Here is a 26,696-nt window from a genome sequence, read left to right as displayed (position 1 = left end):
CTTTGGGGCCTGTTTCATTCATTCTCTGCTTTTTTTCTGTTCTGCACTCTGTTATCCCGATAGAAATTGTGGGTTTCAACACAACAAACATTCTTTCAAAGTGGCAAACACTATTTCAAGCTAACAAACACTATTTCAAGGTGGAAAACAGTTTTGGAAGCTAACAAACACCAAATTCAATCATTGGATACACGATTTGAAGACTTTTTGAATATTCCTTGTATAGAAAAGGTTAGTGCAATCTATTTTAAATATTGTTTGTTGATATATAGATACAAATTTGATTATAATTTGACATGTTGTTTAATATATAGTGAATTCATTGAAATTTGTATGTTTCAATGAAATGTTATTTCGAAATGGTTAAAAATTTGACAAGTCATTTTATATATATATTGTGTATTCATTCAAACAATTATAATTTTTATATGTATTTGAATAATTTTTAATTTACTCATTTTAAGTAATTCAAATGTTTGAATAATTTGACATGTAGAAATCATCATCATGCCAAGGAAGAAACCAAAAAATCAAACAAATGAAGATAGGGAGAGAGATTTGGCAATTAAAAGAGATAAAATGAAATTACTACGTGAGAAAAGAAAATTGCAAAGCAATAATGAAGAATTGACTTTCGAAGAGGATCAAGAACCACCAGTACCAAGAAACAAAGAGGAAGAATTGGAAAGACAAAGAGAATGAATGAGACTATTACACTCAAGAAGACAATTGAATTGTGAAGCTACACCATCTTCTAATGTTGGAGTCATATCGTCCACTACACCATCTTCCAATGTTGAAGTCATATCGTCCTCTCATGTTGAAGAGACACCAATTTGTAGATGCGACGATATACACACTCTATCATGTCATGTTGAAGGCACAACATCAACACATCAAGTAGGTGATATTCCATCTTTTGCATCTTATTGCCAAGGCACATCATCTTCGGTTCAAGGTATGCAATACACTCAACCTTATGTTGATGTTCAAAATGTTGAGAGAATTGAAGAGATTATAACACCTTCTAGAATTCATTTTAGAAGACCAAAATATTTGATTGATATTGATAGTAACATTTTGAAATCAATGCCTGACAAGATTAGCAAGCGTACTTGTCAAAGAAAAGTTAATCGTATGTGGAGATTATTTTTTGATGAATTAAATATTACAGGTCAATGCCAATTATTTTTTGAAATGATGAGGAATTTAAAATTTAGGTCTATCATGAAGATTATTGGGCTAAGAACGATGGATGATTCAAATGAAAAAAACATTGTAAAGAATCTAATGAATGCTTATGAAAAAGTGGGTTCTAAATCATGCACCAAAGATAGTAATATCGCAAGACGAGTACTTACATCGAAAATAGTAAGTAGCCAAATGAAGAAAGCTTAACTCATGAGAAAGAAAAGCAAAACATTAAAAATTGGTAGAGGTACTCTAAGGAGAGCCATGCTAAGGCGTGAGAGATTGGAAGATCCAACAAAAAAGGAGTTATGGACATTTAGCAGTAGACTACCGCGAAAGGATAAAGAAATTAGTGAATCCTTGAAATCATTGATCGAAGATTTTTGGAAAAATAACACACGTGTTTCCCCTAATCAAAGAGATGTTGTAAGAAGGAGGATTGGTAGCCAAAATCGCAAGCCACATGCAAAACATTTTTTGGACACAACTCAGACACAATTTTTTGCAAAATTTATTGGTATGTATCCTCAAATTCGAATAAGTCAAAGATTTTTTGAGATGGGTAAACCTTTTTATGTGAAGATAAATGACACATGCACAACTTGTTGTTGTAGGATACATATTGAATTTTCTAACCATTTTGATGTTTTTAGGCATATATGCATAATTTTGTATTCTCAGTTTGTTTTGCAGGATTGTGACATAAATGAACCACCAAGATCTTCAAGGGAATTCATATTCAACATTTTATGTGAAATAAGGGATGGCCAACAATTTTACAAGACATCATGCTTGGATGGTACGTGCTTATTTTGTGCTTCTTTGCAACTTTTATCAACTTGTCAACATATGGATAGTACACATGCAATTGGAAATGAAATAGTAGATTATGGAAAATTTAAGACAGTGACATATGCTCTAAAAGATGGGAAACATGGTAAAAGATGTAATTTAGTCATTGAAAAGATTCCAGTGTATGAGTTCATAAAGATTTTTCGTGAAAACATTATTTACGAGTATGCAAGGCATACCCATAGAGCTCGATGGCTGGATTTGCAATTCAAGTTGTGCAAGGATACGTTTCCACTGGATACCATTGTTTCAGTTGTAGATTTTGCAGAGAACTACACAGTACAACCACAAAATGAGGTGCAAGAAAATTATTATACTTCTCAATAGGTTTCCATATTTGTTCACATAACATTCATGCATTCACCTACAAGTACAGAGGATGATAGGAAGATTTTGAGGGAGTACCATTTTTACATCAGCGATGATCGATCACATTCTACAGAGTTCGTACATGGTTGTTTTCAACTATTTTATGGAGATTTGGCTAACAGAGGCATCACATATCATCAACACATTATTTGGTCAGACAATTGTGCATCTCAATTCAAGAATGCACAGATGTTCTATTGGTTGAGCAGGATGCACAAGTTGTGTAGAATTCAATACATGTGGAATTTCACAGAGGCTGGTCATGGAAAGGGAGAGCACGATGGTGCAGGCGCATGCATCAAAAGAGCCTTAGCTCGTGAAGAACTAAAGTACAAAGATGGAGCAATATCGACAGATGCAAAATCCAGTGGTGTAACACTACAATGGGTCCAGGTAAGGAAGGTGAGTCTACGGTTCATAGATTTTTTTGGTTGATAGATAATACTAACATTGCACCATATCAGGATTGTTGCACACTAACAGGATCTAGTGAGTTGCACTCTTTTAGAAGCTCTGATGCAGATTCATGGAGTATCCACACACGAAAAATGGCATGCTATTGTCCATCATGTGCAGAGGAAAATTGGGATGACTGTGAGTTGAATGAATGGGTGGACAAATGGGATATACGAGTTTTGGACCCAATTGACACCTATCATCCCCCACAAGCACTAGAAATGGTACAGATGGAATCGTCTATTGACTTTAACCGCTTGTCTGATCTAGTGCAACCTGGTAATATATATATTTATATATCTTTGTAATTTCAATATGTAACTTTATAACTTTTACGCAAGTATTTTCTAAATTAATGACCACATTTTGTACATTTGTCACTGTAGGCCATGTTTTTGCTGTTATTGCACCTGAAGACAATGAAGAAGGGATAGATTATTATTTGTGTCGTTGTGTTCAAGCCAAACAAAAATTGGATCACTTGGATATAGATGGTGAAGGTTTAGAGTACCATGTCGGTGCGGTGGTTGTAACCGGCACATGGCTTAGACGATATTCTATGAAGAACCCTAACTTGTGGTTATTCGAGGATTGGCAAACAGAGAGGAAGATTCTTCAGTATTCAAATCTTGTTGTCGCATCAAATGTCCACTTGATAAAATATGGTGGAAAACCACATAATAAGAATCTTTGGAGAGTTCGCGAGTCAGACCACGAGGCAATACTTGAGACATTAAAATGTCGAGCAGATCCAGTTGGCTCATTAGATTGAATACAGAGAGAGGGAGAGAGAGAAAAAGTGATCAACTGGATTCAAATACATTGTTGCAACCTCTTCCCCAAGACTGTCCACATGAATAAGGTGGACCGTATTGTTATGATGCATAAGTGATGAGATTTAGTTTAAATCATAGATTTTATGTTTTGATGTCTCCAATTTTTTTAAAGCTAGAACAATATTTTTCATATTTTCTTATTGTGACAATATTTTTCTTTCATTGCATGTTCTCTTGGATGACAGGAGGGAGAGAAGAAAAATAAGTAGATTTCCAAACAGCCAGCCACCCTTCTTCATGTAATTTATTCATTTAAGGTAAATGTCCCATTTCCTTTGTTTGGCTTTGGTATTTGGTTATTTAAAGTCATTATTCTAGTTGGACCTTCCTATGTTTGAATTTTGGATTTTTTAGTTTCTATTTTTTATGATAAACATTTTGTTGAAGGTGCACCTCCAATATTTGGTCTATATCTCTTTCAAACATTTATATTATCCTCTCTTTCTTTCCTCTTCTATTCCTTTAGTGCAACCTTCTCCACAACTCATTTTCCCCTCTCTATAGCATATAAGATCTCATTTCTTGCAATATTTTCCTCTCTCCCATCTTTCCTATCCTTGATCTTCTCCTTCATGTAAAGTGAATTAGCCTCAAATAACTTCTTAGTCTCTCTTGTTCCTTAGAAGTTTGTATCCTTTTCTTTGGTAGCTATAGGAATCTACTGGGTAAACCACTATGTTGTTTTCTGTCTAGTGGCATGTAACATATAAAATCATCATCTCCATCATAGTCATTTTGGGCCTGGGTATCAAAAAATTATTAACTATTTATTTCATCATGGTTGCCACCATTTTCAAAGCATTAGATGACGTCCTTGGGGTCAACATGTGGTGGGGATGGAATTAAAAGGGAAACATTTTCATCCCCACAAGTATTTGGTTACCCAAGGTTTGTGACAACCTCCTACAACCAATCTGGTTGTGAATCTTGCATTAGCAAGCTTAATCTAATATCAATGTTTTTTGTATGCTCAAGGTTTTATCTCCTATAATAGTCCACTGGCTAGTTCAAGTTTTTTGGTTGGGTATTTTTAGGTGCAATTGTACCTAGTCCCTTCATATTTTGTCCATAACTCCTCAACAAAGTGTTAATTGGTTCATCTAATAAGACATTGATTTTTAGGAAGGATTCAATAGTGATTTCCTCCCCCTCGCTTTAAAACTTGTCAATATTTGCATCATCTATAGTAGTTGTTTCTTGCAACTCATCTCTTACACATTCTCAATTTTGCCTCTTCTAGGCTTGTCCCAACTAGCCCTTGCCAGTCCTAAACTATTGGGTGATTAAAATACCCTTTTCCTCACTCTAAAATATACTCCAAAACCAACTACACTTGTTTTGTAAAATATCACTCAAAACTGGCTATTTCAGTCTGCCAACTAGGCCTAGTTTGAGGCCATTTACAAAGCAACTCACAATCCCTTGACTTTTTGAACTCCCATGACCCAAAAAAGTCTTAAGAAATGACTCAAATGAAAGGATTATTTTATTTTTTTGGTCTCATGATCAACTTTACAATGGTTTTTACAAAACCCTCCTTTCTAGCCCCTTTACCCTAGGGCTTTCTAGAACTCTTACTTTGCAACGTCTCTAGAACCTCAAAATTGTTCAACCACCTTCACTTTGGTTATATTAGATGACTTCAAACATAAAATGCAACTCTTGTTTGGAGAAAACACTAAATCCACCTTGGGAGCAATCACATACCCCTTTTTATGCACTCAAATTTTAGTGAAAACTATGCAAATACTTCTGAAATGGTTTCAACACTCAACTTTTCAAATGGAAATGGTTATTATAGACTCAAACCAACAAGAAAAATCCAAAACTTGAAGTTTCTCAACACTCAACAATCAAATTTCAAAACTATTACTAGCACTTACTACTAGGACAATTTCTAGTTTTAATGGTCAAACTCCCAAACCATACAAAGGACCCCCCGCTGTTTTTGCATTTTTAAACACTCTTTTTGGATACCTACAACAACCTCTCTCACTTTTTGGAGATCACACTCCGTTTTCATTTACGATGCCATCTTGGGTGATGCTGAAACTTGCAATGTTGGCTAGTACAAAGTTGCCAACTGCCAAATCTCTCTCACCTTTCCTCGTGGGATCGAACTATCTACTCCGTTAGCTCCGTGTGGTCGGGTAAACCCTATCCCCAACCTCGTCCCATCCCCTTCAGTGCTCAAACATTCTCAGGCACGCCAATCCAGAATGTCCCCAAGGGTCACTAAATGCCATAGGGCTGCGATCTTTGATGGGGCATATCTCGGAGCTCGTGTGAGGTATGGATGCGATTCTAGTTCCTACAGGACTGTATTGCAAAGACCTAAAATAAACTCTCTCACTTTTTGGAGATCACACTCCATTTTTTTTTTACAACGCCATCTTCGATGATGCTGAAACTTGCAGTGTGGGCCAGTTCAAATTTGCCAACTGCCAAATCTCTCTCATCTTTCGTCGTGGGATCGAACTGTTTGCTCTGTTAGCTCTAGGTGGCTGGGTAAACCCTATCCCCAACCTTTTCCTATCCCCTTCAGTGCTCGAACGTTCTCAGGCACGCCAATCCGAAATGTCCCCAAGCGTCACTAAATGCCATAGGGCTGTGATCTTTGATGGGGCATATCTCGGAGCTTGTGTGAGGTATGGATGCGATTCTAGTTCCTACAGGACCGTGTTGCAGAGACCTACAATAACCTCTCTCACTTTTTTGAGATCACATTCTATTTTCATTTTACAATACCATCTCGAGTGATGCTGAAACTTGTAGTGTTGGCCAGTTCAAAGTTGCCAACTGCCAAATCTCTCTCACCTTTCGTCGTGGGAGCGAACTGTTTGCTCTGTTAGCTCTGGGTGGCCGAGTAAACCCTATCCCCAACCTCGTCCAATCTCCTTTAGTGCTCGAACATTCTCAGGCACGCCAATCTAGAATGTCCCCAAGGGTCACTAAATGCCACAGGGCTGCGATCTTTGACGAGACATATCTCGGAGCTCGTTGAAGGTATGGATGCAATTCTAGTTCCTACAAGACTGTGTTGCGGAGACCTACAATAACCTCTCTCACTTTTTGGAGATCACATTCTATTTTCATTTTAAAACACCATCTCGAGTGATGCTAAAACTTGTAGTGTTGGCCAGTACAAAGTTGCCAACTGCCAAATCTCTCTCATCTTTCGTCGTGGGATCAAACTGTCTGCTCCATTAGCTCTGGGTGGCCGGGTAAAACCTATCCCCAACCTTGTCTTGTTCCCTTCAATGCTTGAATGTTCTTAGGCACGCCAAACCAGAATGTCCCTAAGGGTCACTAAATGCCACAGGGCTGTGATCTTTGACTAGGCATATCTCGGAGCTCGTGCCAGATATGGATGAGATTCCAATTCCTATAGGACTATGTTGCAGAGCCATACAATAACCTCTCTCACTTTTTGGAGATCACATTCCATTTTCATTCTACAATGCCATCTCGGGTGATGCTGAAACTTGTACTACCAAATCTCTCTCATCTTTCGTCGTGGGATCAAACTATCTGCTCCATTAACTCCGAGTGGCTGAGTAAACCTTATCTCCAACCTCTTCCTATCCCCTTCAGTGCTCGAACGTTCTCAGGCACGCTGAACCAAAATGTCCCTAAGGGTCACTAAATGCCACAGGGCTGCGATCTTTGACGGGGAATATCTTGGAGCTTGTGTGAGGTATGGATGCAATTCTAGTTCCTACAGGACTGTGTTGCGGAGACCTACAATAACCTCTCTCACTTTTTGGAGATCACACTTCATTTTTTTTTTACAATGCCATCTCGGGTGATGCTGAAACTTGTAGTGTGGGCCAGTACAAAGTTGCCAACTGCCAAATCTCTCTCACCTTTCGTCGTGGGATCGAACTGTCTGCTTCGTTAGCTCCAGGTGGATGGGTAAACCCTATCCCCAACCTCGTCCTATCTCCTTCAGTGCTCGAACGTTCTCAGGCACGCCAATCCAAAATGTCCCCAAGGGTCACTAAATGCCATAGGGCTGCGATCTTTGACGGGGCATATCTCGGAGCTTGTGCAAGGTATGGATGCGATTCTAGTTCCTACATGACCGTGTTGTGGAGACCTACAATAACCTCTCTCACTTTTTGGAGATCACATTTTATTTTCATTTTAGAACGCCATCTCGGGTGATGCTGAAACTTGCAGTGTGGGCCAGTTCAAAGTTTCCAACTGCCAAATCTCTCTCACCTTTCGTTGTGGGATCGAACTGTCTGCTCCATTAGCTCCAGGTGGCCAGGTAAACCCTATCCCCAACCTCATCCTATCCTCTTCAGTGCTCGAACGTTCTCAGGCACACCAATCCGAAATGTCCCCAAGGGTCACTAAATGCCATAGGGCTGCGATCTTTGACGGGGCATATCTTGGAGCTCGTGCGAGGTATGGATGGGATTCTAGTTCCTACAGAGCTTTGTTGTAGAGACCTACAATAACCTCTCTCACTTTTTGGAGATCACATTCCATTTTCATTCTACAATGCCATCTCGGGTGATGCTGAAACTTGTAGTGTTGGCCAGTACAAAGTTGCCAACTGCCAAATCTCTCTCATCTTTCATCATGGGATCAAACTGTCTGCTCCATTAGCTCTGGGTGGCCGGGTAAACCCTATCCCCAACCTCTTCCTATCCCCTTCAATGCTCAAACGTTCTCAGGCATGCTGAACCAGAATGTCCCTATGGGTCACTAAATGCCACAGGGCTGTGATCTTTGACGGGGCATATCTATGGGCTGTCAATACTTCAACTATACTTTAAGTCAACGATTATCAATATGTGAAAAAATGGAACTCGTTGTATTTTGAAGTACTGAGAAGATGGCCTTGCCCTTCCCCAGGAGTTTCAAAAATGGGAGACATTAGGTAAGAGAGTGAAAATGTTACTATCACTTAAACGCACATGACACAATTGGAAATGCAAATTTTGATGGTAATCATTTTGTGATAAGGGAGAGACTAGGGATGATCATTGTTACTATCTCTTTAGTAGTGGAATTTTGTTTTCTCTTGAATTTGGTGGTGGGGGATCAGTGGTAAGACTCCTTGGATATTCCTTCTTATGATGTTAGTGACAAGTGTTGCTCTTTGAAAACACTTGTACAATCTTTTTTAAATTATTAGATAAAAATAGAGAATTGTAAGTATTAAACATGATTAGCCTTTAGTTCCTAGAAGATCTTTATTTCCCCATCAATGCATTTAGAAAGTTAAGTTTGAAGAAGATCATAAATAGAAAAATTAGAGAAGCGATTTAAACATTTATATTGATTGGAAACATGTGAGTCTTGAGTTTCCTCTACCTTTTAAAGAACGTTCCTTAGCTAGCAGACCTAATTCCACATTCCATAAGACTGTCATTGCGCTAAAGATTTACGAAACCAACTGCTCTAAGATAAAGCTTCCCAGTCAATAATAATCTAGCCTATAGAGGTACATAATACTTCTTAATTAAACTTGTGTTAATTCAGTATTAATTTTGTAATTAACTACAATTTCAGTATCTGTGTATAGGGGGTGACTGAGAAAACTATTTGAGGTCCAATTTGAAAATATATTTGTAAGGATCTTGACCAAGGTTCACAACTTTGATGATTAATACATTCATTCAGGCCAGAACCTCACTACAAAAAAATAATATATAAAAAAGGTAGTTAATAACGTCATGTCTAGACCCAAATCAACCAATGAAAGTCAAATTAGCATAATGTGGAACAACGATATATGCATTGAGTGGGTTGTCATAAAAAAGCTTCATATTAAAATTCATGTCTAGAATTAAAAGACCTTAAAGAACATATATGCTTGTAACACAAATGGCCATTCAAAACTGAATATGATTACAATATGTGAAATAGCATTACAAGAACTTGTAATGCTCTTGTGAACATCGTGTTAATTCTTGTAAGAATCCCTAAGATGCTTGTTATACTCAAAATTTTGTTGAAATTGAATTAATTTTATTCTTGTCGGTTAATTGGCTTAGGGTGATATATGCTTCTTGGATGGAATAATGAGTTCATGATTAACTCTGTATTAAGATTCATAGCATCTTCTAGTTATTTGCAAAGGAAATTTATAAATTACTTGCTAATGTCATATGGCTTGCTTGAGAAAGATGTTTGTGTTCTTATTGGTGGGTACTAATGACTATCCACATTTAGTTCTTTAATATCCTATTTGACAAGCTTTCCATAGACATTTCTTTGCCATATTAAGTATTTTTGAAAACATATTTGAGTAGGACTATAGTAGATACTACCAGAAACAGCTTCTTTGTAGTTTTTGAGAAATACTAATAAAGCAAAAAAGAACATCTACTAGTTGGTAGACATAATGGCAACTCTCTAGCAATTGAATTTAATTTCATACATGCACATATCTAATTTAATGTCATACACGAACATATCTAATTTAACGTCATACATGAACAAACATATAATATAAAATGATAACCAATAATGTCATATACATTAACAAACACATAATATATTATGATAACAGTAAATTTCATATATGAACAAACATATCATATATTAACCAATAATGTCATACATCAAATATGTCATACATCAAATATAGAATGTCATATGTACATCAAATGTGTATCGAATATGTCTCTCAGATGCTTATATATATACATGGAGAAGGAAACAAGTCTCTATATATATGTATCAAATATCTCAACTACATCTTTTCCTTCCCACGAGGGGAAGGAAACAAGTCTCTCGACATGCTCTGCCGTCGTGTGGAGGGAGACAGTGGAGATGATGGGGCCTTCTTGACACGCTCACTTGACCTCTTGTTGAGGCTCTTCTCCAGGTCCAACTAATACAAAGAAAGTAGATATGAATCAATATTTATTATACGTTGAAATCAAATATATGTACTCATAAAATCAATTATTTTCTTACCACCAACAAATAGTCACTCTGTAAGTCCACCTCAAATGCTCGTGGACAATCAGGCATGACAAGACTCTACAACAATTCAATAAATATAATCACTTATAAATAACATTAGAAATTTTGAGATTAACTATTATAAAAAAAAACTAAAACGAAGAAAATTCTTTCATACCTCCGTCAGTGGCTGTGAGCTAGCCACAGCTACGGCCACTCCACTATTAATAGACTGTCGCAGATGAGGAGGTGTGTCCGACATCATGAGCTGCATGTCATACAATACACGTTATATATAACATGAAACATGGAATATATATAATCAAATGAATTAAATTAACATGAAACAACTGTACCTGTGTGAAGCTCGTATGATGTCTCTGCTTTGCATCTGTGGTAAAGGTTGAGGGTCCTGTGGAGAACTGATGCACATGCATATTTTTTTTGGTCAATCCTTAATATGATTATGTAATAAATATATGTATTAATTAAAATGATTAAATTGATACATACCTCAGGACTCGTCGAAGGGACAAAAAATGGGCCTGGAGGATCACTGCGAGGCCCAGGAACACTTTGACCCTAAATTTTGAACAATGTCAATAAATCCTAATTAATTAATCATTCACTATACGTATGAAATGTGATCAAATTAGTAATTTACCTGTGTGTCAATGCCAAATGTCTCATTCAGGAACTGATCGGTGACAAGCCCATCATCTGCACCATCTCCGACATGAGTGCCAAATGTGCATAGGGATCCACATGAAGTGCACATGTGACCACGACATATAGAAGGCTCCCCCTCAACTAATGGGCTCATGGAATGGATGAGGGTCTGTGTCAAAGCATTAATGGTCCCTAGAGTGCTGGCCTCTACATGTTCCTTCACAACTGAAGGAATAATCACATGCTCACGCTGTGGATGGACCATGGGTGCCCTAACTACATTAGGGTCACGACGTGCTCCGGGTCTCTCAAATGATGACCCCCCACCTCTACCCTGGGAGTCTAACATATCAAAATAATTGGGGATCTCCCCAAGGACAAACTCACAATATAATTTTTTCAAAGAATACATGGGGACCTCATGATTGTTGCGAGGGGCATCAAAAACCATCCACCATCTATCCCAAAAATTATTTCTAATAGCATCATGTATGCACCAATGGATGGGGAATCGTTTAGTACCCTCTCTAACAGTATTTTGCTCACCGAGTTTTCTAAATAATGCACATATACTACTTTTTGGTATTTCCTTTTTTTTAACATCCTCATATGAAAATTTATTTGCATAAAATCTTTTTTGTTCATCCCTCTTAGCCCACCAAATATCTAACTGACCACTAACTGAGGCTATCTGAGTGTTAATGGATTCGAGGGATGATGCCAATTGAGCCCTCATTGGATTGGTTTGTCCGGATTCTTTCAACCGAGCAATGATTCCTTCTAATTCAGTTTTGCCTCTCTCTATTTCATTTCTTAGATTTTCTTGTGTGCCTGGTGGAGGTCTTGCAATTAGTTCAGGTTGTGGAATTTGTTCTTCTTGAGGAAGGTTTTGGTTTTGGGGTTTTTGAGGGTTTTGATGTTCTTGTGGATTTTCTGGTTGATTATGAACATTTCCTGATAAAAAATCAATTGAAATTCAAATAAATAAACAAATCTAAATGAAATTTGTAAAAACCCTATAAAAGAATATAAAAAACTTACAAAACAATATGAAAAATATATCAAACAATGCAAAGTTAGGTTTATATCACTTACGGCGTTGTCGTGGGTGCGCTTGTGGTCTTGGATTTCATTGACGAGGAGGCATTTTGGCAAATGGTGGTGAAATGTTGAGTCTTCAACTCGCGTACGCGCTGCTCACTGTAGGAGTAAAAGAAAATGGTAATGAAAATGATGGGCTGCGGGTTTGCAGCCCATCATACATACTTTTTTTTTTTTTAAAATCGCGTGCGCGCTATAGCGCGTACGCGCTGTTTAAAATAGGAAAAAAAAAAATTTGTTGTCACCTTTTTGGCACCACAACTCGGTGCATATGCCCTGCAATATACCCAGATGTAAGGCCTTCTGGGTTAGGGCCAAATACAAACAACAATTACAAATAATAGTTCTGCAAGATCTCACAAGATCCAACTTACAAACTCAATCCCAATCTCAGCTAGTCCAAATCCAAAACTGGATAAGAACACCAAGAAGAATCCACAATTGTACCCTCAGGTCCATCAAGCAATCCTCTGGTTCTCTGGTCACAACCCTAGCTCTTCAAAATTCACATTCACACTTCATCCCTTCTCCAAGCTAGATGATAATAACTACCTAAAGACTCTAAAAAACCCCTTACTTATACTCAACTAAGCCACAAGTGGACCCAGCTCATTACAAACTAAATTAAATCCCTTACATTAATTATAGGTCAAGCCACAAGTCAACTACAACACTCACTTAAATACCCATACAGAAACTAAATGCTAGAAGTTGGCTCACAAACAACTCGACACCAACAAAAACCTAGACCAAGCCGAGTGTCAGCAAAACAAAGCCAAGCACTAGTAAATTCTCAAGCATCGCTGAGCTCGCAGTGAAAATCGAGCACCACAGACCATGTCGAGCTCCCAAGCATTGTCGAGCTCCATAGTGTATGTCGAGCTCACAAAGCATGCCAAGCTCATAGGCATAAACTATACCCAATAGTGACCGAGCCACTTCTTTGGTGACCGAATCCACAACTCCAAAGCCAAACTTCCCCAACATGTGAATTGTAAGAAAGCTCAGGATGCTCCTGCATCAATATTATAAATCACCAACAGAAAATCTAAATGCTTTTCTAAACTTTGAGTCTGCACCCACAACTGCATGACGCTCTGTTATTTTGAATTTGAACAAAAAGCAAACCTTGGAAAGAGCCCAAAAGGAATAAATTTACAAGCCTATTTAGGGTTGGTGATGGGCACATGACCCAAGCACAAAATGGACACAACAAGAAAGGGAAAATTTTATTTACAGATGTAAATATGCTATTACATGCAATACAGAGAAAATGGACTTCAAAAAATGCCCTATGGGCTTACAATAGTATAACTCAGGAGATAATTTCTTCTCCCAATTCCTTCTCTCAAACTCCACTCCGAACTACCTTTTACAATGCCAAAAAAAGTCCTTAAATAGACCCCAAAGGGTTAAGGATTAGGAATACATTCTAGAAAGTGCTAGTTGGCATCTACCGACCAAATAGAAGGCTCCAGAAGCCGCATTAGAAGTTGGAAAAAAACTAGAAGAATCTAGAAACGGTAACCGAACTTTCAGGAGGCATAACTTTTGAACCGTAGCTCCGATTGACAAACCGTTTACATTTCTGGAAAGCTCTCGAAGTGCTCTATAGCCCTATGAACAGGCTTTTCTCATCCCCCATTTTTGGCCCTATTCGAGGTCATTTAATGCACTAAATCTAACTTTGAAGCATTCTTAGGAGGTCTCCAAAAACTGAAAAACTGCAATAACTTTCAAACCACAGAGACTTTTGACCTGATTCTTTTTCTGGAATGTTCTAAATTACAATTACAATCATCTAACCAATTTAAACTTTCTAGTTCACCAAAATGATGGCTCAATTACATACTCCTATTTTTTAGGCATTTTCACGTATCCCAAGGTGCTCAAATACTCTAACCTAGAACACTGATAGTAGAATTGTGAGAGTTGGAACCTTTATTTGACCCAAATGGGTATCCAAAAATGAAAACACATGAAATCAAAACTAAGTTTAAGTACATTTTTTTTTTTTGGGTGACACAAGATTTCCCTTATACCTCTGGATGCTCTTGCATCAGACACCCAAGGTAGATTGAAAAGTGACCCTATCACTTTATAGATGGTAGAGGAAATCTCAAATGGGAAACCTCAGCTGCTGATATCCAAGTTGAGTCCTCAATCAGTCGGCCTTTCCACTTAACCAAATACTCTTCATACTGCCTATTTCTGGTACTCCTACCCACATGATGATCTAGAATGTCTTCTATCTCCTCCTTCTTAGAAGTAGAAATTGGACATGACTCTAACATCAAACCCTCATCTACACCATCATCATGATACTCTGTTAAGTCTGCAATGTTGAAGATAGGAGAAATGTGAATTCCATCTGGTAACTCCACCTCATATGCATTTCCTGAGTCATGTTTCTTCTGAATTTTGCAAGGGCCAAATTTCTTCATCTTTAGCTTGTTGTAAGTACCTATTGGAAATCTCTCCTTTCTTAAGTGTACCATGACTAGATCCCCTACTTGGAACTCCTTATGTCTTCTCCTTTGATCAGCCCTAGCTTTATACTCTTGATTCATCTTGGTAATGTGTGCCTGGACCTCCTCATGTAGGCGCTTGATATGTTCAGCAAACTCTTTTGCTAAAGCACTTGTCCTCTCCCCTTGCTCTATCTTCCTTAATTCTGGTGCAGTCCTTGGGCTATTTCCATATACAATTTGGAATGGTAATTTTCCAGTACTCCTATTTACAAAGTTATTGTAAGAAAATTCCGCTTGTGATAGAATCAAATGCCATCCCTTGGGCTTATCCCCAACTAAACATCTCAGTAAATTGCCCAAACTTCTGTTTACCACTTCTGTTTGACCGTCAGTCTGCGGGTGATGTGTAGAACTGAATTTCAAGTCCGTTCTCAACTTCTTCCACAATGTCCTCTAGAAATACCCTACAAATTTAGTATCCCTGTCAGAAACTATACTCCTTGGGATACCATGTAGTCTCACTACCTCTCTGAAAAACAAGTCTGCAATATGGACAGCATCATGAGTTTTGTGGCAAGGAATAAAATGTGTCATTTTGGAGAACCTATCAACCACCACAAATACTGAGTCATTATCCCTTTGTGTCCTCGGCAATCCAAGAACAAAATCCATACTTATGTCCTCCCATGGCTTTGATGGAACAGGCAATGGCTGATATAGTCCAGTATTGTGACTAAATCCCTTAGCCACTTGACAAACCTGACAACTTTGTACAAACTTCTTCACATCCTGTGATATCTGAGGCCAAAAATAATGTTCTCTAAGAATGGCAATGGTCTTGTCTTGACCAAAATGTCCTGCCATCCCTCCACTATGCTTCTCCTTAATCAGATTTACCCTCATGGAACTCCTTGGAATGCATAATTGACTACCCTTGAACAACATACCATCCTGAATCAAATAGTCTAGCCACTTGGTTCTGTCTACAGCAACAGGCTCTTTACAAGCTTTCCATGCTTTAGCAAAATCAGGATCCTCAGGGTACAAATTCTTGAGTTCATCAAATCTAACTACTTCAACCTGCATTACTATAAACAACAATTGCCTCCTGCTTAATGCATCTGCAACCCTGTTAGATTTTCCACTTCTATGCTTCAACACAAATGTATAGCTCTGCAAAAACTCTACCCACTTCATATGCCTCTAGTTCAATTTACCTTGGCTATTTAGGTATTGTAATGCCTGGTGATTAGTATATAAAACAAATTCCTTTGGCAATAAATAATGTCTCCATTTCATTAAAGCCTGAACTATTGCATAGAACTCTTGATCATAAACAAAATACTTCTTCTTTGCATCATTCAATTTTTCACTAAAATATGCAATAGGCTTACCTTCTTGGCTCAATACAGCTCCAATAGCATTGCCACTAGCATCACAATCCACTTGGAACACCTTTCTAAAATCTGGAAGTACCAACATAGGTTGTTTCGTCACCTTCGTCTTCAGCAATTCAAAACTTCTCGCAGCTGCTGCAATCCACTTGAACTCTTTTCTATCCCCTCTTATTGTGTCAATCAGGGGTGTAGATATGCCACTGAAATTCTTAATGAACTTTCTATAAAAACTAACCAGACCATGAAATGATCTTACCTCAGTAGCGGATCTTGGAATAGGCCATTCCAGATGGCTTTTACCTTTTCTGGATCCATTTTAAGACCATCAGGTGATATAACAAACTCCAAGTAGACTAACTCCCTTTTTCCAAAGATACACTTCTTCAGATTAATTAACAGTTTCTCTTCCCTTAACCTTTCAAGGACACTACGAATATGCAATAACTGTTCTTCCAAAGTCTTTCTGAAAATTAAAATATTATCTAAATAGAAAATAACAAATTTCCCAAAAACTTCTTAAGTACCTCTGTCATAAGCCACATGAAGGTGCTTGGGGCATTCATCAATCCAAAGGGCATGACTAACCACTCATAAAGACCCTCCTTGGTCTTGAAGGCAGTTTTCCACTCATCTCCTTCTTGTATCCGTATTTGATGATAGCCACTTTTGAGATCTATCTTTTTGAAGTACTGAGCTCCACTCAAGCAATCCATAAGATCATCCATTCTTGGCAAAGGAAATCGATACTTGATGGTTATCCTGTTTATAGCTCGAGAGTCTGTACACATCCTCCACTCTCCATCCTTCTTTGGTGCCAGTACTGCAAGTACTGCACATGGACTCAAGCTCTCCCGAATTAATCCCTTCCTCAATAGCTCCTTAACCTATCTATTTAGCTCCTCTGTTTGAGTAGGAGTCATCCTGTGAGAAGCCTTGTTAGGTAAACTAGCTCTTGGGATTAAATCTATCTGATGACTGATTTGCCTTACCGGTGACAATCCTTTTGGAACATTATCAGAGATGACATCTCCAAACTCACCTAATAAAACTGAAACTTCAAATGGTATTTCACTACTACCTTCCTTATCTTTTCTAGGAATCAAAGCATAACACATATGCTAATCTTTCATGCTATCTAAACACTTCCTTCCATCAAAAAAACAAATCCTAGCACTGCTACATACCTTTTCGCCTTCCTTCTTCATGGACTTCAATTTGTGGCGAACTCCATCCTTTGTTAGAGAGTATGTGTTTGCATGACCATCATGTACTGCATGCCTATCAAACTGCCACAGTCTACCCAACAATAGACGACAAATATCCATTGGAATAATATCATAGAGAACTTCATCATGGTAAGTCCCAATTTTGAACTTCACTAAACATTGTTCACTTACTAGGACCTTATGATCATCCTTCACCCAAGCAATCTGATAGGGCTGGTGGTGTTTCTCCCTCTTGAGCTTCAACTTAGAGACCATCTCCTCTGATACCAAGTTATTAGTGCTACCACCATCAATGATTACATCACAACATTTATCCTCACACTTGCACTTGGTACGAAATAAACTCCTCCTTTGTCCTGGTTCAATCTCACCACTTAGTAGGACCCTTTCATTTACTAAAGTCTCTCCTCTTTCTGCATCCTCTGAATGTGATGATTGTGAATCCTCATCGACATGAGCAATCCTAGCTTGGCCTTCAGTTCTCCTATCTATCCTTTCTTGACGTTGAGGGCATTCAAAGGCACGATGACCTTCTTCATTGCAATGGAAACAGGTACCGCGGAAGCCTCATCTTCCTTGTCCACGTCCTCTACCTCTTCCTCTCTAATTTTCAAAGTCTTGATCATGGGAGCGATTGAAACCCTCATTCCTCTGGTTCCTACTAGTACCCACATCTTCATTTTTCTTTTGGGTCTCATTTCGACCTCCAGATGACTTACCATTGCCCCTTCCTCCTTAACCGCACCCTCTTTGTCTCCCTTCAAACCTTTTATTTAGCTTTTCTTCAACTCGTAGTGCAAACTGGTATGCTTCTTCAACACTGGTTATTCTTACCACACTTAATTCCTCCTGGATGCTAGGTCGCAACCCACTGATATAATGAGCAACCTTCTCCTTATTTGCTTCTGCATGCGCGGCTCTAATTAGAAGTCGGTAGAAATCATCCGTATATTCCTGGACTGATCTTCCTTCTTGCTTCAACCCATGCATCTTCTTAAACAGATCAAGCTCATAGTCAACAAGAATGAACTGCTTCTTCAATTTGTCCACCATACGATCCACTTTGAGATCTTATCCTTTCCTCTTCTGTTTCTTTCCAATTGAACATTTTGCCACGAGATCTTGGCATGGCCTTTCAGTTTGGCCTTTGCAAACTTAACCCTATCCGAATCCCTGATATCCTCATATTCAAAGTACTCTTCCAGTTCATTGATCCAGTTGATCAACTCATCTGGTTTCAGATTTCCTGAAAATACACCCACATCAATTGTAGGTCTTTTCCTAAACTTAGCAATGGCCCTAAAAAGTCTTTCCTCTTCCTGATGCAAAACTTCCCTGTCAACTTCCTCTTCTGGTCCAAATTCTTCTTCATTGTCGTCCTCACTTTCGTCACCTGCAGCAACATTTGCTCCCCTACAGAGCTCCTCCTGCAATGCTTGGACTTTCCTTTGGAGGGCTCTAACCTCCTCAGGATTAATAGCTCTGGCTCTTCCACCACACTCTCTTCGTGGAGGCATCTTCAAACCCACAACCACACAGTCCTAGTGCAAACTGCCTCACAGTCAGCACTCTGTCTACACACTCTAGAAAACCCACTCTGATACCACTAGATGGGGACATGACCCAAGCACAGAATGGACACAACAAGAAAGGAAGCATTTTATTTACGGATGTAAATATGTTATTACATGCAATACAGAGAAAATGGACTTCAAAACATGCCCTATGGGCTTACAATAGTATAACTCAGGAGATAATTTCTTCTCCCAGTTCCTTCTCTCAAACTCCACTCTGAATTGCCTTTTACAATGCCAAAAAAGTCCTTAAATAGACCCCAAAGGGTTAAAGATTAGGAATACATTCCAAAAAGTGCTAGTTGGCATCCACCAACCAAATAGAAGGCTTCAGAAGCCGCATTAGAAGTCGGCAAAAAATTAGAAGTATCCAGAAACGGTAACCGAACTTCCGAGAGGCATATCTTTTGAACCGTAGCTCCGATTGATGAACCGTTTACATTTCCAAAAAGATCTCGAAGCGCTCTGTAGCCCTATGGACCAGCTTTGCTCGTCCCCCATTTTTTGGCCCTATTCGAGGTCATTTAATGCCTTGAATCTGACTTTGAAGCATTTTTAAGTCTCTAAAAATCGAAAAACTGCAATAACTTTCAAACCGTGGAGACTTTTGGCCTGATTCTTTTTCTGGAATGTTCTAAATTACAATTACAATCATCTAACCAATTTACACCCTCTAGTTCACCAAAATGATGGCTCAATTACATACCCCTGTTTTTTAGGCATTTTCACGTATCCCAAGGTGCTCAAATACTCTAACATAGAACACTGATAGTGGAACTGTGAGAGTTGAAACCTTTATTTGACCCAAATGGATATCCAGAAATGAGAACACATGAAATAGAAACTAAGTCTAAGTACTTTTTTTTTTTTTTTGGGTGACACAGGATTGTCCTTATACCTCTGGATACTCCTGCATCAGTTGGTTACCATGTTTGGAAATAAAGATTCAATGATTTGGGAATTTATTCAGACCAATGGTCCTGATTCTATTTATGGAATACCATCTGCATATCTTCCTATCATTTACCTAAATTTTTTAATATAAAATAGTGAAGGACTAAACAATCATAAAATATAAATATCAATAGTGAAAATTTTGTTGAAGACTCTGGATTTCATTATTATTCTATTGGGGTGTTGTTACAAACTTTCAATCGAAGGTTATTCTGGTTGACGGTCTGAACTGTGGGTTTGCTCCTTTATATGTACAAGGGAATGAACAATGTCATCTGCTTTCATGTTTTAACTATAAATCTGACCAACCAGCGATTTTGATAAACTTGTAAACATTTTTTTCCCAAATTGACACTTGACTCTCGGCTGGCTTGTTTTAACCATGTAATGGATTAGTAGATCTATAAACATGAACATATATAAGAGTTAAATCAGAATGAACTGAACACCGAGTTTCCCAGATGTACTTTTGAAAAGAGCCTTCATTCACATTATTAAAATTCTCTTGTTAGTTTACTAATACATGGTGTTTCAAGAAGCAAAATTGATCAAATAGAAGCAGGGGAATATAAATCATATCACATACTTGAATTTTGATCCTACAGTTTCATTGCACAAGACCTCCACATTATCTTTTGTGACATTTAGCATGCCCTAACAAAAAATTTACAAGCACGTGATGAATCATCCATCAATTTCTTTGTAAAACACAGGAATCCTAACTTTAAATCGAAGACCTGCTAGGTAAAACACAAACAGAAAGAAAAGCTTTGAAGATGGCAACGCATGGGTATGTAACACGTGCAATCTCCTTTTAATAGGACAACTTTAGAAAAAAGCACCTACTTATTAATCACAATGCTTTGCATCAAAATGCCTTTAAAAGGTAGCAGATAACAGGTGCATTATCACCTTTTGGGAGTGTATGCATGTGTCGTAGTTCAAACAATGAACTACTGGTATAATTTACAGGATGTTACTTCAAGACATAGTGAGCAACATGTGAAAGCATAACAGATAAATAGCTTACCTTACGAAGTTCACAGACAATGTGCTCCCCATTAGTTCCAAGCGCCACACCCAAAGGCCGCCCCCCAACAGATGTCCAATTCGCCAACCTTCCATAATCAAACCAGACCCTTTTAATCCACCCGTCCTCACATCCTGTGAAAAAGGACTTCTTTTCTCTGTCAAGAGCGAAGGCTTCTGGCCCATTTACTCTGTCAAGTTTCTCATTGGGATCATAAATACGATCTCTCGTAGGAGGGGAAGACAAGAGAATTATGGGGGCAGGATCAATTTGAGATGTTCTTATAAGGTAATTCCATAATGCTGTTGAGCGGTTGCGGTCTTCACTTGGGCATCTCCCATCTCAATTTGAGCCGACTTATTTTGTGTGTTGTTGCTTTACATTGAACTCTTCCCACAAAATTCATGGCTGTATTAGACTTTTTTGAGGCACTACATCTAGATAACCTCAGCCATGTTAATTTCCGACTAAAGCACAGACTACCATGAACATCATTTTCTCCGAAAATAAAAATTGTTTTCGGTAAATAGATTTCTTAATTGTAAGAACATGTATTTCCTCGTGTATTTAATTTGTGCTTGTTTAATCAAAAAGTTGTGCATAATTTGCATTGTAGAGGATAATTAATATGTGCTAAAGAATCGTTTACTTGTGCTTTGTTGTTTTTATTTATTTTTTATTTGTTCGTGCCAGGTCTGGAATTTGATAGGCTAAAATTTTAGAGAACCATCAATATGACAAATAAATTTATTAGTAAAGTGTCAATATTTGTTATAAGCAGCTTAGTATTTTATTTAATAATATACAAAAATATGATTTTATAATATGTATAATATATATATGCATGATAAATATGTATTATTTTATTTTATATATGTTTCTATTTTTTGTTTGTTTCTGTTTTGATGATTGTATATTTATATTAATTCAGAATCTTTGTTGAAATAAGAATATAATGAATTTTAAAAACTTATTTTTATGTATTTTTATATTACTAATTTAGAAACTTCTTCTTTTATTTGAGATTTTTGTATATATTACTAATTATTAATTTTAAGTTATTCATTAAGAATTTTGCACATATTATTGATTAATATTTATTATTCTCATTTATAAAGTGTTTAAATTTAAAATGTTCTTTTAAATTATCTTTAAAAATTGACAATTGATTTTTTCCTAAAATGTAAAATGAAAGGCAAGAAAAAAAATTTAACCGTCATTAAAAAATCATATGACAGACAGAGGCGACCATCAAATTTCAAGCCTGGTTCCTACCATGAACTATAGCGTAGGCTCCTTGTTTAAACAATTATTAAACTTTCTCCATTTAACAAACCAAAATGCAGCTTTCTCTTAAATTTATTTCACATTCCCTAATTTATGAAGTAAAGTTGCATAATGTTAAGCAAAATATTAAATCAAATTATTTTGGCACACTATGATTGGTTCCTATGCAAATTGCAGGATGTCAGAAATATATTTATCCTCCAGATACGAGAGAATCTATATTCCTCGATGCACTTCTCTAGCTTTGCAGGATTGAAAAATCAAAAGGTTTCAGTAACACCGATTTTGCAGGAGTCTGCACATTACAAGATCAAACAACTAGCATTTAGGGGTTTTTTTTGTTTTGCATGCAAATAGGTCATGTGCAATTTTCTAGAGCTATGATGCAAGTAATTTTATGAGGATACTTATAGAAAAAAATTAATTCACTACCCAAATTTCTCCATATTTAGTTTTAAGGCCAAATTTGACAGATTCAATTCATTATGCCAAGTGAGGGCTTTTCAAGTTTGTTGTTGCTACATTTTTCAAATTTTGGGGGAGGGAAATAATAGAGGTCTTTGTCTTGATCCCCCGAAAGGGAGGACATTTTCCATATAATTTTTTAGCAATTGTGCAACCCACTTGTGTATGTTCATCAAATAGAAGCTTTCAGATTTCATGGGCAGCTACAGAAATGATGTTTCAGTGGTGAGTTGGGGACACTTGTGTTCTCCTCTTTGATATAGTTTATGGGTTACTCTAAGAATTTTTTAGGGACCGTTTGGTTGTTAGAATAGGAATAGAAAATTTGGAATATGTTTTCAATTCTCTATTTGGAAATACATATTCTTATTTTGCCTTTAAAATGAGCTTATACCCATTCCAAAAAATAGTTGTTATTGGAATAGCCATTCCTATTCCCAATATTGCATCCCTATTCTCCATTCTTATGCCCACAACCAAACGGGCTTAGGGCTTTCTAGAGAGAAGCACATTTTGTCTATTATTTGAATTAAGTCTTAGATTTTAGGAGAAAAAAAAATAGGACATTGTGGAAATGTGGCAATGTTTTAGTCCTGCATTTCAGCTAAAAAATAGTGCATTGTGGAAATGTAGGAATGTTTAAGTTTGGCATTAGTGATGTATAAAAACCTAGCAATGTTTTGGTTATGCTATTTCATTTAGGTTTCTATTTTATTTGGGCAATATTGTAAATCAATCAGCAATGTTTTGGTAAATGACAACGCTAGATTTTTTAGCATAATTTTGTTTTAGAAAATATATTTTATACAAGCTACATATTTCTGATGCAAAATATGGATCCAAAATATTTTTCCAACCCCTTAGTGGCATTGCAGATAGACTTTCCAAAGAGTCATGTAAGATTACACACAAGAATCACTACCTCTGTCAGTGCATTACAGGGATATTATTAATAAATGGATCCCTAGGTGGCATGCTTGTCTACACTTTTAAAAAAATGGTGAGTTATGTGACTTACCCATTCATTGCTCATTACATCATTCCCAAATGCATATTTAGCTTTGTTTGCCTATTAAGGCAACTATTATTGCAAAATACTATTGAAGGTGTTTCTATCAGTTTTAGTAAGGTGTATTGAGCATTTTTGTATATCACTTGTATGGTTTAATAGTTACGATTGCTTGGTCTTTTGAACTGGACTTTTAATCATGTATAGAGAGTTTACTATTCCTTTTCGATACATTTGACTGTCTTGTAATATTAGATTTTTAAAAAAATTGCATATACGATATGCTATGATAATCTTGTGAATATGACTAGTAAGATGTGTCACTGTGAGGTACATTAAAAGACTATAGACACAACATTTTGTTTGCAAACTATGTGCCAGTAACAGACTAGTATTGCAATTTTGAATCATTAACTAGATATTTATTTTTAGCAAATTATTAATAATAATAATGGTGTGGCATATGCCTTCAAGAAAAAGATTAGATTATCGAATTGCACTAATTTCCATTAAAACCTAACTCCTTCGAATACAAGTATGAGTGGCTATGAAACATCCAATCTACATCTCTTCATTTGTTTGGTGTTGTAAGGTTTGATATAATTTGTTTTCCTTCAAAATTTGTTGGGGATTTATAATGTTGATGTTAAATTAATTTTTTGTTTCAAAAGGATTTAACTATAGAATTTTCAACCTAGGAAATTGCGGAAATTCATTGTTGAATTTTGAGTGCTACGACTTAGTTTACATATATAAGGCATTAGTTCTATTCATAGTAAGTGAATTGCTTTTCTGTATTCCTTTGTGTATGAGAGTACAATTTTTTGTTAAGAACATACATCTCTTTTAAGATTCAATATTTATAATAATATTTTGATCTATTTTCTTCTCTACAATAATTTTGTGAATAATGAAGTTTTTCTAGAAGTAATTTTTAAGACTGTAAAGGCAAGTTCCAAGATATTTGCCTAATGACTCTCTTATTGAAGTTGTTTAATTAGATAGTACAAATTATCTTTTGGTAGATCAAAGAGAGCTCGAAGAGGATCATCCCATTACATTCAAATTTAACATAACCTAGCTAGAGACATAGGCCACCTATAATTACATGAATGCAAAGAATTAATTGTACCTGATGCTGAGTTGCATAGAACTAGGTCAATATGTGATACTAAGTGTCACTTCATACCATAATGTCTCTTTTAATTTCAAGTAGTGATCTATTAAAAGAATTTCTTTTTATCTTCATCTAGCTTGAATTAAAGCAACAAATGCTATTAGATATTTTTTTACATTTTTATGTACAGAATGTTTTCAACCTCACTTTTTAATTTAAAATTGAAGAAATGTGAACTTACAACTCTTATCAAATCTAAACAAAACCATGTTGTAATCAGCTAAAAGGCCTAATAACTAGATGTAGTTGACAAGCTATCTCATATAGCAAGTAATAGATTTTACAAAAAGATCAACCGGACTCAAAAAGTAAGAAGTTGTTGAAGTTGCTTGGAGCATTTTATTTCACCTCCCTCTAGCTACAAAAATTGATACTTGATCTCATCCAATTGTCTTTGATATCTCACTCCATCTTTATGCTTAATCTTCAACTATGAACATACAAAAAACTAATTCAAACAACATGTCTGAGTAAAGCACTAGTATATCTATTTCTTGATGTAAACAATGATTAGTAAAATGTGATCAATATCTACTTTTCCAAATACATAACAAAATGCATTGACACATAGAATCAAAAACTATGTTCTTATGAAGACCAATCTCGAAGATTGCCTCCTTCTATCTCAAAGTATGATAAAAAAAATAGTAGGAAAATGCTGAAATATGGCATTCCATTTCTTTCTAACTCAAGGACAACTCCAAAAGGTATGTTTCAAATTTTCAGATTGATGACAAAATGGGCATGAATTGGCTCTCAAGGACAAGAATCTTAATCTACCACCAATCTTTGAATATGTTACATTGCAAGGGAGTACACATCTTCATTTGGAGATCCTAAGGCACTAGTGACTTGACAAAAATAAAAAAATCTTTCAATCTTATTATGTAGACTAATGTAGTCCTTGATATCTAGCCAAGCAACCTAGGAAAGAGTATTAACATCCCAAATGTCACTAAAATGTTTAATGCATTTTGTTGAAAAGATAGTGTGCCTATCTAGAAAAACATATAGCTAAGGGTTGTCCATGGTAGTGTACAAGTCTATTTCACCAAATTGAAGAACTAGAAACGTTAAAACAATGTTGTAAAGATTTTTTTCTCCTTTCCAAACAACTGCCAAGCCTGCCAAATGGATTGCAAAGGTAGAGAATCTCTAATATGAAAAAAAGTGGCAAGTAGAATTTATCTAGCTAGCCAATGGAGTGGCCTCTAATTCATATCAACAAGTGCAATTTTTTTACACACCAGGATCTTTCACGATTCATCACATAAAATACCTTTAACTATCCAATTGGCAAATAAATAAACCCCCTACATCTTAGGATCCAATAGTCACAACCCTCCTCTAAGTTTTGGTTAAATGCAATGAAGCCATGAGAAAGGCCTAAAGCTAGCCTTGCCATCAACAAGCCCACAAAAATTGGTAGATAAGCTTGGTAAGATCCTCATAACATTTGATAGATGACACCTAGCAAGAAAAATAATACACATGTGACGCTTATAAGATTTGATTAATCACTCATGTTTTCCCAACTAAGGAAAGATATTTGCTACCCCAAATAAATTTTTTTTTCTTAAATTTAGCAAGAAACCAATTCCACATGTCACGAAGAATAACCCCCAAACCAAAGGGAATACCAAGATAAAGTGTAATTTTTCCATGTTTAATAAGCTTCTATTGATTAGGAATCTAAGGAGGTACA

At 36.6% G+C, this 26,696-nt stretch overlaps 1 pseudogene across 1 annotated transcript in view; it reads right to left on the bottom strand.

Moving 5' to 3' along the window:
- The window catches only part of LOC149545432 (protein STRICTOSIDINE SYNTHASE-LIKE 6-like), a 175,126-nt pseudogene that overhangs the window by 28,778 nt on the left and 119,652 nt on the right, over nucleotides 1–26,696 (bottom strand). Inside the window, exons 3-4 of the transcript XR_016354232.1 lie at nucleotides 21,054–21,395; nucleotides 20,606–20,677 (exon numbers count right to left, since the gene is read on the bottom strand). The product of XR_016354232.1 is annotated as a protein STRICTOSIDINE SYNTHASE-LIKE 6-like (transcript). The remainder of the gene's footprint in view (nucleotides 1–20,605; nucleotides 20,678–21,053; nucleotides 21,396–26,696) is intronic.

The sequence above is a fragment of the Cupressus sempervirens genome, chromosome 7 (assembly GCF_028749045.1).
Source record: "Cupressus sempervirens isolate cs-2001-9-10 chromosome 7, ASM2874904v1, whole genome shotgun sequence".
NCBI classification, from domain to species: Eukaryota; Viridiplantae; Streptophyta; class Pinopsida; order Cupressales; family Cupressaceae; genus Cupressus; species Cupressus sempervirens.
Note: the sequence above shows the minus strand (reverse complement) of the source record. Positions and strands in the feature narration are given on the sequence as shown.